Source organism: Columba livia, chromosome 19, assembly GCF_036013475.1.
Source record: "Columba livia isolate bColLiv1 breed racing homer chromosome 19, bColLiv1.pat.W.v2, whole genome shotgun sequence".
Taxonomy (NCBI): domain Eukaryota; kingdom Metazoa; phylum Chordata; class Aves; order Columbiformes; family Columbidae; genus Columba; species Columba livia.
Window position 1 is genome coordinate 9,153,803 of NC_088620.1, and position 12,536 is coordinate 9,166,338.

Below are 12,536 nucleotides of genomic sequence, written 5' to 3' on the forward strand. Positions count from 1 at the left end.
CTCCTCTTGTCCAGCTCCAGAGCCCCAGCTCCCTCAGCCTTTCCTCACACGGGAGATGCTCCACTCCCTTCAGCATCTTGGTGGCTGCGCTGGACTCTCTCCAGCAGTTCCCTGTCCTGCTGGAACTGAGGGGCCACAACTGGACACAAGATTCCAGGTGTGGTCTCCCCAGGGCAGAGCAGAGGGGCAGGAGAACCTCTCTGACCTACTGACCACCCCCTTCTAACCCACCCCAGGTACCATTGGCTTCCTGGCCACAAGGGCCCAGTGCTGGCTCATGGTCACCCTGCTGTCCCCAGGACCCCCAGGTCCCTTTCCCCTATGCTACTCCACAGAAGGAAAACAACACAGCAACATTACAAACCATAAGTGCAGCAGTACCACAAGATTATTTCTCATCTTTTACGACAAAAACAATGCCAGTCACCAGATGACAATATATCACAACCTGCCGTTCATCCTTCCCATCTCAAGGTGTGACCATTTCATACAAAGGTGGTGATCACCTGTCCCGCTCTGCTTCCTCCTTTTGAATCGCAGCGTTGTGTCAGCACCAGGATTCCGCCACTTTGGATCTGCAAGTGTTGCTGGGGCAGCAGAGAACAAAAGGGCTCCATGGTCCCACCAAGAATGTGGTCAAGGAGAACATGGTCATAAAATGGGACCAAGACACCCCTCTTAAAGCAGGGAACTGCCATCTCTAATACTTTTGGTGGGCAGAATGATAATTTAGTAAGTCCATCATCTCAGTAAGAGATCACAGTAGCTCAGCTCCATGGTTGCTGCTTATCCGGAGCCCCCAGCTGACCAAGGCACTGCTGCTCCTCATGATCCATCATTTCACACCCAGCATGAACATGTCACTGAAGTCTGAGACCTCCTGGCTGAACTGGGGACAGACTTTTCTGTAAAGGCAAAGTAAATCCCTGCTTGCACACCTAGCAGGTCACCATTGCAGGAGGACACCTGCTCAGAGCACCCCTCGCTGGACAAACCCAGTTCAGGTTAAAGTCCAGAAGTTCATTGGGCAGGGCAGACAAAATTATTCTCTTAATGGGATCTCACTGTATTCCAGGCACTTTGTGATTGCAATGAACATGGATGCTTTAAAAAATCATCCTCAAAGAAGATTGATTCCGAGACTTTCCTTTGGCCCTTCAGCAAGGGGACACCACAGCAAAGGTGTGTGCACAGTGCCCTAATTGTAAATATGACTCCCTGCTGTGTGGGAGGGGAGGAGAGCAAACAGCAGCCTTCTGTGTGATTGCTGCCCACTGCTAAAATCAGTCCCTGGCGGTTTGTGTTCACCACATCACTGTGTGCAGCACCAGTTCTGGCACTGGAGAACGCTGCAAGAGCTCAGGAGATCCTCGTCCTCCACACACACACGGATTCGTTTTGCCCCACGCTGGTTGCAAGGATCCGACTAACTCTAAATTTGTCTCAAGATAAACACCGTTTAACAGGGTCCTTTATCATTTAGCAGAACCTGTCCTTTGTCTTCTCACCACCTACCTCAGTGGCTTTCAACCTTGGGTCTGCCAACGACTTCCAGAGCGCTCCGAGGGGTAGCTACGGAAAGCCAGCCACTCGCAGCCGTTGTATTTGCTGTACAGACATCCCCACGCTACCAGCATGGGATTAAAAACCACTCAAACTATGCAGCAGTAACAGAGAAGTAGTCCTGGAGGCATCGGGCTTTACGTATGAAAGCCAAAAGAAACGGTTTAGTGAAGCTGACCAAGACAAATATTCTCATGATGGCTTACGAAAATGAGTGGGGTGGTTGGCAAAGGCAGTACCAGCTTCGAGGGAGCACGGCGGATACCTGAGCTGGCCTCATCTCCAGCTTGTAACACCTGCACGGCTTATAAACCAAGCGGTGAAGAGGATGAACTTTATTTCTCCACCCTCTGGATTAAAATTCAGAGGTGGAGAAGCGACACGAGCTGCTGAGGGTGGCAGCACCGTGACACCGCCTGGCTCTGGGCACGCATGGCCCAGCCCCACGCTCCCAAGCTGCACGGGGGGAATCCAGACCTCTGGAAAACTGAAGGATTTTGCTGCAACTGAATCCCTCATAGCACAAGATCACGAGTGCGACCTTCCGAGCCAGGCAGGCGTGGGTGCTGAGGTGTCTGCACGGGCCTGCTCACAGTGCTGGGAGAATCGCTGCCTCCTCCCCGCTCCGAGCCTTCCTCCCTTTTGCTCAACACCGCACTTCTCACACAGCAAAGCACACGAGCGGCGGGGTACGGTCCAGCCTCACCTCCCCCGCATCTACGCTCCCGTCTTTCATTTGCATGTTCCCCAAACAGCTTGTTGCCTATTTGACCCATTCTAAAGAAAGAAACAAACAAGAAAACCCCAAACATAGAGAAATACAAACACACAAAATGACAAACACTGAAATAGTATCATGTAAAAAAGAGTAAATTAATTCAAGGACTTGCTTACTGGTCCATCCATAATTTTTACATCCAGGACAGAGGCATCCTTATAGTGTGATAGTTCTCTTGAGTCAATTCAAAGCATATTCAAAGTTATCCCAACATAAACACGCTTCTCTCAACATGACTTTGGTCAACACACTTGCATGATGGGCAGCACAGCCACATTTACACCAGTGTAAATGTGCTTATGTCAACGAATTGGCTGTACCAAGAAGTGCCAACTTTAACTGTCAGTTGGGATCTGTAGAGGTTCAAGTATCTATGTGCTAAGAGCTGTAAGTAAATGAGCTCTCACAGAACAGTCTTAATTAACTGTCATGGCTTTCAACATGCAAAGCAGCTACCATGATCACCCCATCAATGGTTATTTCTACAAATCTGCTCATGGCAGAAAACCTTCCACCGCTGCCTGAAACACCCACTGTCATCTCCTGATTCCTGGCATCTCTGCTCGGCTGAGGATGGTGAGGAACCCCCGTGTGCAGGAGCCCTTGGCCAAGAGGTCTCTATGCCATGGCAGCAGCTTGATTCACTCAGGAGGGTTTATTTTGCCAGAAGAACTGCACCCACACCCAACCAGTACAAGACACCCACACAGCCTGAGCGAGGCAGCGTTCCCGCGGGGAACACCTACCCACACCTCCATCCAGGGCACAGCCTGCGTCCCAGCCATTATGGCACCGACAAACAGCTGTGACGCCAAATACTGTGGTGTATTAGTAATTATTACTCAGATGTGTAAATGTCTGCAAGATAAAAACCTACCTGTCTGGCTGCTTGAGGTAATGACTGAGCAGAGCACTGGGCAGCACACAGTTGTGCTCCTCTTCTGCCTCATTGGGATCTGCGACGTACCATTACAAGAGGCACCACAGGCTCATTCCCCCATTGAGCTGCGTTCATATAACCAACCGACACCACAGGTAAACCACCTGGCACACCCATGGGGGGCTGTCAGGGCAAGAAAGGGATTTTATATGATTTTGGGCAACACATCCCTGGAGAAGTTGATGATCATGGAATCACAGACTGGTTTGTGTTGAAAGGACCTTCCCATCTCCCCCAGTGCCCCCCCTGCCATGAGCAGGGACATCTTCACCAGCTCAGGTTGCTCAGAGCCCCGTCCAGCCTGGCCTGGGATGTCTCCAGGGATGGTTCATCCACCACCTCTCTGGGTACCTGGGCCAGGCTCTCACCACCCTCAGGGACAACAATTTCTTCCCCATGTCCAGCCTGAATCTCCCTCCTTTAGTTTAAACCATCACCCCTTGTCCTATCACAACAGGCCCTGCTAAAAGGTCTGCCCCCATTTTTCTTATTGGCCCCTTTTAAGTACGGAATGGCCACAATAAGGTGTCCCCGGAGCTTCTCTTCTCCAGCTGAACACCCCAGCTCTCTCATCCTGTCCTCCAGCAGAGCTGTTCCAGCCTCGGGTCATTCCTGTGGCTCCTCTGGCCCCTCTCCAGCAGGTCCATGTGTGTCCTGTGCTGAGGACCCAGAGCTGGACCAGCACTGCAGGGGGTCTCACCAGAGTGGGGCAGAGAGGACAATCCCCTCCCTCCACCTGCTGCCCATGGGGCTGGGGAAGCAGCCCAAGATACAATTTGCGTTCTGATGCTGTCACATAAACAACTCACAGGATCCAGTAGAAAAGACAGAGATGTTAACTACTCCTCCCATATGCCGCCCAGCACAGAAGGCAGCAAGGCGATACAGCGTTCTCATGTCAAGAGAGACAGATGTGCTCAAAACCAGAGTGCAGCTGGTGAGTTACGGGGAGGAGACACATCACCCAGATAATGGCAGTATCTGTGGGAAGATTAGCTCTCAAACTAAGCTTGGGAAAACAGCCCCTGAACTCACATGGAGAACAACAAAAATTTTGATTGAAGTATTGCTGTCGAGTGGGGAAATGACTGTATTCTTAGGAATTCACTCGAGGAGGTGGCCTGTGTCTAACAGTCCCTGGACAGCAATGCTGGAAGATCATCTGTGGAGACACGCGTGGCTGAAAACCCAAAGAACAGGTAACGTCACCTGGCAGAGGTGCTTCTGCTCTGCTCCTCCGGTGATGTAACACGCAGGGATATTTACAGTTAACAGAAACCGTTGCCCCACATCGGCCAAAGCTTCACAGAGCTCTGCTAATGCAGTGAAACAACACAGCAGGGGATGGGGACGGGGGCTCCAGGGCTCTCAACCCCGCTCTGCTCCCCTGCACTGCGAAACCAGGGCTGAACCTGCAGCTGCGGCTGCTGTGCTCCAGCAAAACCACATCCAAACAAACAGATGTTAAAAAAATATAGTGAATTCACTAAAGCGACACTTTTCTGTCCAACATTTTGCTTTGGAAAAGTCAGTGACAGGTTGTCAAAGTGAATTTGTTTATTAAAAGTGCATTTTTCCTAGCACAGAACGACTGTACAATAGATGCCATAATTGCACAGGTTCATTAGTAATTGCATAGGCTGGAACGGGATACATCAGCCTAATTTAAGAATGGAAAATGACAGATCACATTTTCAAGATACAGTCCAATGTTGCTACCAGAAGTCCAAAGAAGAGGTGCTGGACATTTGGATTCATACTGGCTTTGATTACAAATAGTTCATATGAAGCCAGAAACCAGAGCACAGAAACTAGTGAACATTTTGACGTGTGTAACTCGCCAACTCTTGCCGAATGAAGATAACCTGGACATTTAAAAATCAACATTTTGCAGTTCTATGAGACTTCCAGTTAAAGCTTCTAGCACCAAGTCAATACTTCTGACTGTGTAAAAACATTACAGATGGGAAAAGCATCACAGGGAACAAAACATCAAGCGGCCTGTCCCAGGGACGGAGCCTGGAGAGCAGCACAGGGTGCAGAACACAGGCACAGTGTTCAACGGGGACAGCCAAGGTAGGAGCTGGTCACCACCCATCCTGGGGACACGACCAGCACAAAAGAGACAGAGGGATGCGGTAGGATGATGAAGCCACCTCGCAGAGCTCAACCCACAGAGATCCACACACCCAACGTCAGCAGACACAAGGGACTTCCAAACACACACACCCCAAAGTGACCCGAAACAGCCGGTTCCGAGGTGCGAGAGCAGCCTTGGCCCGGCACATTCTCTGGCAGCGCACGGGTGCACCGGTACGGCTGCACCGGTACGGCTGCTCACAGTGACCGTAGGCAAAGCACCGGCACGGCGATGCCAGGCCAATTAGCAGAATTTCAGTTCATTGGCATTTAACCAGACTACGAAATAATCTCTGGCACGGCGGCTTTTCGGCGGGGACGAGTTCTAAATCTCATAATCAGACTCCGCCAAGCAGCCTTGCCTGGACGGTTCTTTAAATTCTCCTGTTCAAACTGCTGACCGCCCCATGGCTCGGGCACGCTGCAAGCGGCCACCCGCAGGAAGCTGACGGCAAAGCCCTCCCCGGTTTCTGTGGGTTTGGATCAGGTCCCAAGACTCTTTTTAAAGTAATACTCTAGCCTATGTAATCTTCTGTCTTATGGCGGGTCAATGTTGCAAACTCTCCTTGCACTTAAGTCCTATTAACTGTCTGCGCTAATTCTGCATAGAGGGCATTTACAGCTCTCTGCTTATGTAGCTCCACACTGAGCAGCCCCAGTCAGCCACAAAGCCAGGTATCTGCTAAGTAAAGGGGGAAAAAAGGAAACAAAACCCAGAGATTTACTTTACTTCAATATTCAACTGCACAGTCAGTTTTTCCAATGCTCTCCTTCTGCACATAACACAACACACACTTCAGAAACGCCGGGAAACAAGCAGGTTATGTTTTGTGCTTGCACAGCATCACCAGCTATACTTACAGGGCAATAAAAATTAGCTTAATTAATAATACATCAGCAAGAAAATGTTAATGAGCACCCAGCAGGGAAAAGGACGGCTGTCTAATCTCCTTGTGTGGACTCTTTGCTTCGGCAGCAATCAGCAACTGCATCAGCATTACCAGCGCAGTGCAAGCTCAGAAACACGACTCATGGGGGAACACAGGCGGGACCCACGGGGCCTCCTGCCACCATTTACATTTCTCTTTACATCAGACACTGTTGCATCAGGAGCAGCTCCACGCCAACTTCCACTAGTGGACTTTTTGTCATTTAAAGAATTTAGAACATCCCTGGACATCCAATGTAAAATACACATAGACATGGCCTCCTGCAATTGGTTCTTTGGCCACAGCTGCAAAATACACATTTCTGCTGGCAGAGCCCGCATCGGCTTCAAGCTGCTGACACAGCCGCGCTGCTGGATCACAAGCACGTTGCGGGGGAACCGTATCAAACCTCCCTGCGCCCGGGAGCTCACCGGGAATATCCCAGACGCTTCCTCGCTGAGCAAAGAGGCGCCGCGGGCTCAGACCCGTGTGCTGCCAGATGTCTCGGGTAGGTGCAGATAATGGAAATTCCCCTGTCCCAGCTGTTTCCCTGTTTTGGCAGGAGCGGCAGCGCGGGGGGCCGAGCGCGGGGCCCGCAGCTGCCCGGGCGGCTGTGCCACCGAGGCGCATCCACGCTGGCGCTCGGCCACGGCGCATGTTCCAGGGCTCGTGCGGCGCGGGGAGGTGGATTCCTGCAGCCAATGGAGGAGCTGCCGGTCCTGCCTTTCATCAGAAGCGTGGCTGCAAACAAAGGCCCCGCTGGAGAAAAGCAAGTTGGCCGGTAAAACTTCCCAGCGCCAGCCAAGGCTCAGACCTGACAAAGCTCCCGCTTTCCTCATCACCTCCGGAGCTTCTCCTCCACGTCCCGGCTGCGTTTGGGGTCACACCAGGACTTGTATTTAAAGCCCAGATGCCGGCTGGGGGTGAGGAGGATCTTTGTGTCGTGTGTTATTGCCCCTGAGCCAAAACTCCAGGACGAACGGCAGCAAAAAGCAATGCAACACACATCTTGTAATTGCATCAAGCACCCACATTTGCAGCCATAGCGGCGGGCAAAATTTTAGGCTGCTGTTGTGCAGGGGCAGAAGATAAATTCCATCTATAAAATAGCCTCTGTGAGGATAGTCTACAGGCATGGATTTCAGAAGATATCAAAGCAATCATCTTTTAATAAAAGGCAGAAATTAAGGCCAATGTGCTATCAAAATAAAGCTGCATAAGAAAAGCTGCTAAACCCTTAGAAACCCAGAATAACCATATGAGCAGTATGACGGGTACTTTCAATGGGAAGGAGACCATAAAACTTGCAGACAAATCCCAAAAATGCAGGAGTCAGGCACGGAATACACTGCGTGCGACAGACACCTGGTCTAAATCTTAAGAAAATATGGGAAACACAACTTGCAGTGGCTGAAAAACAAACTGGCAATAACCAAGACAGCATATGATCCCCCCTCGCTGGCCTTTTCAAACGGTGCAAGCTGGAGGCTGCGCTAATTCTCAGAAATGGAAGCAGATGGATCCTCAGCAAACGCGCTCGGCTGTTTGCTCACCGGCGGCACGGGCTGATGAAAAGGCAGCGCGGTTCCGCTCCTCTCACACGCTCCCGGAGCCGCGGGGTCTGGCACTACAGCAAAAGCAAATATCACATCCCATCCCCAGGCCGCCTGTAAAGAACGTGCGTTATTGCACCGCGGAGCGCAGCAAAAAAGGTGAAACATTCCCAGGGATGCCTCCGGGTCCTATAGGACACCTGCTTATAAACAATCATCTTTGCATATTAAAGAGGCATTAAAGCACTAATTTGAAACAGTACTAGAAAATACTCTTCCTAATCCACAGGAAAGGATTTTGAATGTATGAAATTCACAGATCCTCAGCATTTAAAACTCAGAGCTGACTCGTTTACAAACGAGTTTGCCATTAACACCACCTAATGCCGTGGTCACCAGCTCAGCAGTGATGCTTTTTGCATAAGCCTTCTGGGCGTTGATTTAATCTATCAAATATTAATAATGTTCCTCAATTAATAAAATACTCATGCTTCATGTTCTCGTAATACGGAGGTTTATGTTCAAACCTGCAGACCAACTAGATGGAATCACATAAACCAGCTCGCAGCCTGATGGTTAATGCTTTCATCTCCCAAATACAGATACTCTCCTTGACACTGATAAACCCACATTTGACAGGGTGTGAGTTTGCTACCTACCCCATTGGACATAAGAAACGCACCAAAAAATGAAAACGGCTTTTGAGTCCAAGGCCTTTGGGCATTTGCATTCACCAGACAGAGACGAACATCACGTTCCAATAACCACCTCCTGATATGGCAGCATACTTTCAATTCCCAAATCAACAGCTGTGTGAAGCATGTAATTTTGAAACCCATTAATCCTCTCTAAGTCTCCTACTGTGTGCGTGTTTAATTTCCCACTTCTTGAAACAATATTATGATTTTTGAGAGAACCTGACTGTAGCTTCTGAACGCTCTGGGTCAGCAGCATGAAACATCCCCAATTACCGCTGAAGTTGGATAAAACATTTGGGTAATTCGCCTTCTGGCTTTGAGCCTTTGGGAGAAATTACCTATTAAAACCTCCTCTGAAACTGCAAGGACTGGAAATGTGTGACCAGAGAGGAAGAAGGTAGCTGAGATTCTCAAGAATCCAGAAGTTCATGCTTAAAAAGGGAAAGAAAGAGGAAAAAAAAAATGCATTTCACAGCACTCAGGGCTGTATTCAAATGCATCAGCAGGTTATGGCCAACAGTCCTGGGGAGACCAGGCCTCCCTTTCGCCAGTTAACATGTTAAAACACTTCTCTGCACGTCTACATTTGAGTTCTAAAATGGATTACAAATCTGAAGTAGCACTCTGAACAACACAGGCTTTTCTCTTACCCTAAGCAAGGCCAGCGCACAGCGAGTTGCGGTTTGGATACCTGGACTGCAATTCTCCCTCCACATGCCCGTCCCCATCAGCCCTACGGGTGGGTCAGGCCCCCACATCCATCCTGCCTGCCCCCATTCTCAGAAGCAATAACCACCACGTTCCTCTGCTCTTCAACAACGAGACAAACACAAGCAGACGCGTTTTTCTGCAGCATCACAAAAGCCTCCTGGGCTGGGCTCAGACACTTTGCCCCAAACGAGGGGTGACGGGGCCGCTGTGCAGCCTGTGGGCACCACTCTTATCTGTGCTCACCTCATCTCTTCAGTGCAGGTTCTGGACGCTGCAGCCACGGCGAGCTCACAACCACCCCCTGGGCCATGTGCTGCCCCGCCTGACCCAGGAACCTACCATCACTTCATTTTTATCCCTGTTTGCACCATTTTAAACTTCCCTTTAACAAATGAGGTAAGTCACTTACCTGGCTTTATTTTGAGTCTACTCATGTCAGCCCCACTACCTTGCTCCAGATTTACTTCCTCACCAGCTGCACCACCTGCAACTTCCCTCCCTGTCCCGTGCGCTGTGTCTGCAGGATGATTATCCATATGCAAACAGAAGCAGACCTGAATTTTCTGCTCTCCCACTCCATCCCGCTCACCGTCCCCCTGTCCTAAACCGACACTGCTCACCACTGCCCCTGAGAGCTCGCCCTGGAGATATGACACTGAAAAGGATGGATTTAATATTTCATATCCCACCTCCACCCCAAGCCAGGCCCTTGCACACACGAGCAGCTCAGCCCTGGCTCAGCACCCCTCGGCAGTTTGTGTCACGCAGACAAACTATTAATATTGATCTTAAATGGAAACTCAGGCAAAACAAGCTGGTACGGAGGCAAGACAATGGTGGGGATCAGTCCGGATCTTAAGGAAACAGGAATCCCCTTGGAAGAACATTTCCTACTTTAAAAGACAATACACTGCATGTCCTTGATACTTCGCCCATGCTGAAAGTTTTTAATTAAAAGTAGGAAAGCCTTTCTATTTTAGCTGCTGAAGTAGCAGCATCAAGTGCTTTTATAAGTACAGTTTATTGTGGGTTTACATGCATCTGAGAGAGCTTGGCAGCCAAGCTAAGCCAGCAAACCCTTCCACCACCTCAACCAGCCACCAGCTGTCACCAATGGTACAGGCGGAGGATGGACCCACAGCACTTCCCCCTGAACCACCTGAGGCACAGACAGCCAGGTGAGCCTTTCGGTGGCTTCCACAACAGGCAAAGAGGAGGTAACCTCCAGCAAAATGTGTCTCAAAGCATCAAACAGAGCCCTGGAACCTCTCGCAGTCCTGCACAAAATGTAACCCCCCCCTTTACCTCCTTTTCTGGGAGCCAGTGACCCCAGGCAGCAGCTCTGCTCTGCCTCAGCTGCTTTGCTGGAGAAAAATCATCCTGGCATGCATCAAGAACAGTGTGGCCAGCAGGACCAGGGCAGTGATTGTTTCACTGAACTGGGCACTGGGGAGGCCAAAACTCCAAACCTGGGGTCAGTTTTGGCCCCTCGTGACAACCCTTGAGGTGCTGGAGCGAGTGGAGAGAAGGGAACGGAGCTGGTGAGGGGCTGGAGCACAAGTGTGATGGAGCGGGTGAGGGACCTGGGGGGTTCAGCTGGAGAACAGGAGCTGAGGGGAGACCTTCTGATCTCTGAACTGCCTGAAAGGAGCTTGGACACAGGGGGGTCGGGCTCTGCTCCCCAGGAACAAGCGCCAGGAGCAGAGGAAACGGCCTCAAGTTGCACCGGGGAGGTCGAGGTTGTATCTGGGGAACAATTTCTCCCTGGTTTGGCCACCCAGCCCTATCTGCCAGCACAGCTCCAATCACTTCCCTCCACAAAAGAGCTGCTTGTTTGTTTGTTTCTCTTCTTGTTGTTGGGGTTTTCGCTGGTAATTGCATCTCGACCAGGACTCGTGCTGACACAGCGATGGTGGAGGGGAGAGCAATTTCGCTGCATTTGTGGACAGATAACTAAGTCGGCAAAACTTCTCAAATGTAGACCAAGCGTCTGCTTTGGAAAGCAAAAAAATAAGCTACTCTGGTCTAAAATCACCTCTAAACTAATACAGCTACATCCACAGCAAGAACTTCTATTAGTACGACTATTTCAGCAAGGAAAAATGAAAAATCATCTTCTCCAACCAGCATAATTATATTGGAAGAGCTTTTTTAAAGTATAAACCAGACCTTTAATTCTGCCTTGACTTATAAAACGTTCTTCAGACGCTTTCTTCAGTCACGTTGGCTCAGCCACGTTATCTTAACACAACTGAACTGCACTTTAAAGCTTTCTTAAAACTTCAGAAGACTTATTTACCTACTCTGTCATTACTTAAAGTTTGTATATATGGAAGAAAAGGGTGAGTTCCTGAAGGGCCTTTGCCAACCCACAGCTCACCTGGCATGGGAGAAAGTCAATGACATTTGACACAGGCTAAAATGTTGTGAGGGAAAGTTCGCAGTTTTAACATATTAACAAAGTAACCTTTGTGCAAAAGCCCATAACTGATGAAGTTACAAACCCTCCTTACTAGGTCTCTAGTATCAGAGAGGGGAAAATAAACCTTCTTTCTTCAAGCAAAGACACAGCTCAAGCGTTACAAACTGTGCTAACCCTGGTATCTCAGAGGAAATCTAACACAACACCTGGAAACAGGCATCTTTTGCCTGTGTTCACACTCTCATGTCGATGCAGCACCAACGCACGTGGCTGCACTAAGGAGACTGAGGAAAACACCTGTCCTGCAGGCTTCCACACAGCTCACAAAGCAGAAATGATGACGGGGTTTAAAACACACCGAGTTTTCCCGATGGAGGTTCCTGAAACAGACTCTGTATTAAAAGCAGCAGCCCTGGGAAAGCAAAGCCCTCTCCTCGCTCATGATACCAGCTGGCAGGAGTAAAAGAGAGGAGGAAGGGCCAGCAGGCCCGAAAGCATCGCTGGATTTCACATCCCCTGCAAAACAGAAAGTGGGAAACCAAAGAACTCATCTGCGTGCTCAGAGACACCGCTCGTTAGGTCCTGGCTTTCCCTATTCTCACTCTGCGCCCCGTGGCCTGTTACAGCCGGGAGCCGAGGGGAGGAAGCGCTCCGACGCCACGCGAGCGTCGCCCCTTCGTGCAGCCGGGAGCTCGCTGAGGGGCTGCCCAGAGCCAGGATCAAAGCCTGATTTGCAAAACCCTCAGCCCGTTGAGTCCTCGCCTCTGAGCCGCAGGGGGCTGCTGGGCGCCCTCAGCGCAGAG

General features: G+C 50.1%; 1 protein-coding gene across 12 annotated transcripts in view; it reads right to left on the reverse strand.

Moving 5' to 3' along the window:
• The window catches only part of EHMT1 (euchromatic histone lysine methyltransferase 1), a 114,158-nt gene that overhangs the window by 98,558 nt on the left and 3,064 nt on the right, over positions 1-12,536 (reverse strand). Inside the window, exon 1 of one of the 12 annotated variants that reach the window (XM_065036030.1) lies at positions 6,781-6,959. The exons of the other annotated variants lie outside the window; for them this stretch is intronic. The gene's annotated coding sequence lies outside the window, so the exon portion shown is untranslated. Of the gene's footprint in view, positions 1-6,780; positions 6,960-12,536 lie in introns of those variants that run through there. 12 annotated transcript variants of the gene reach the window in all.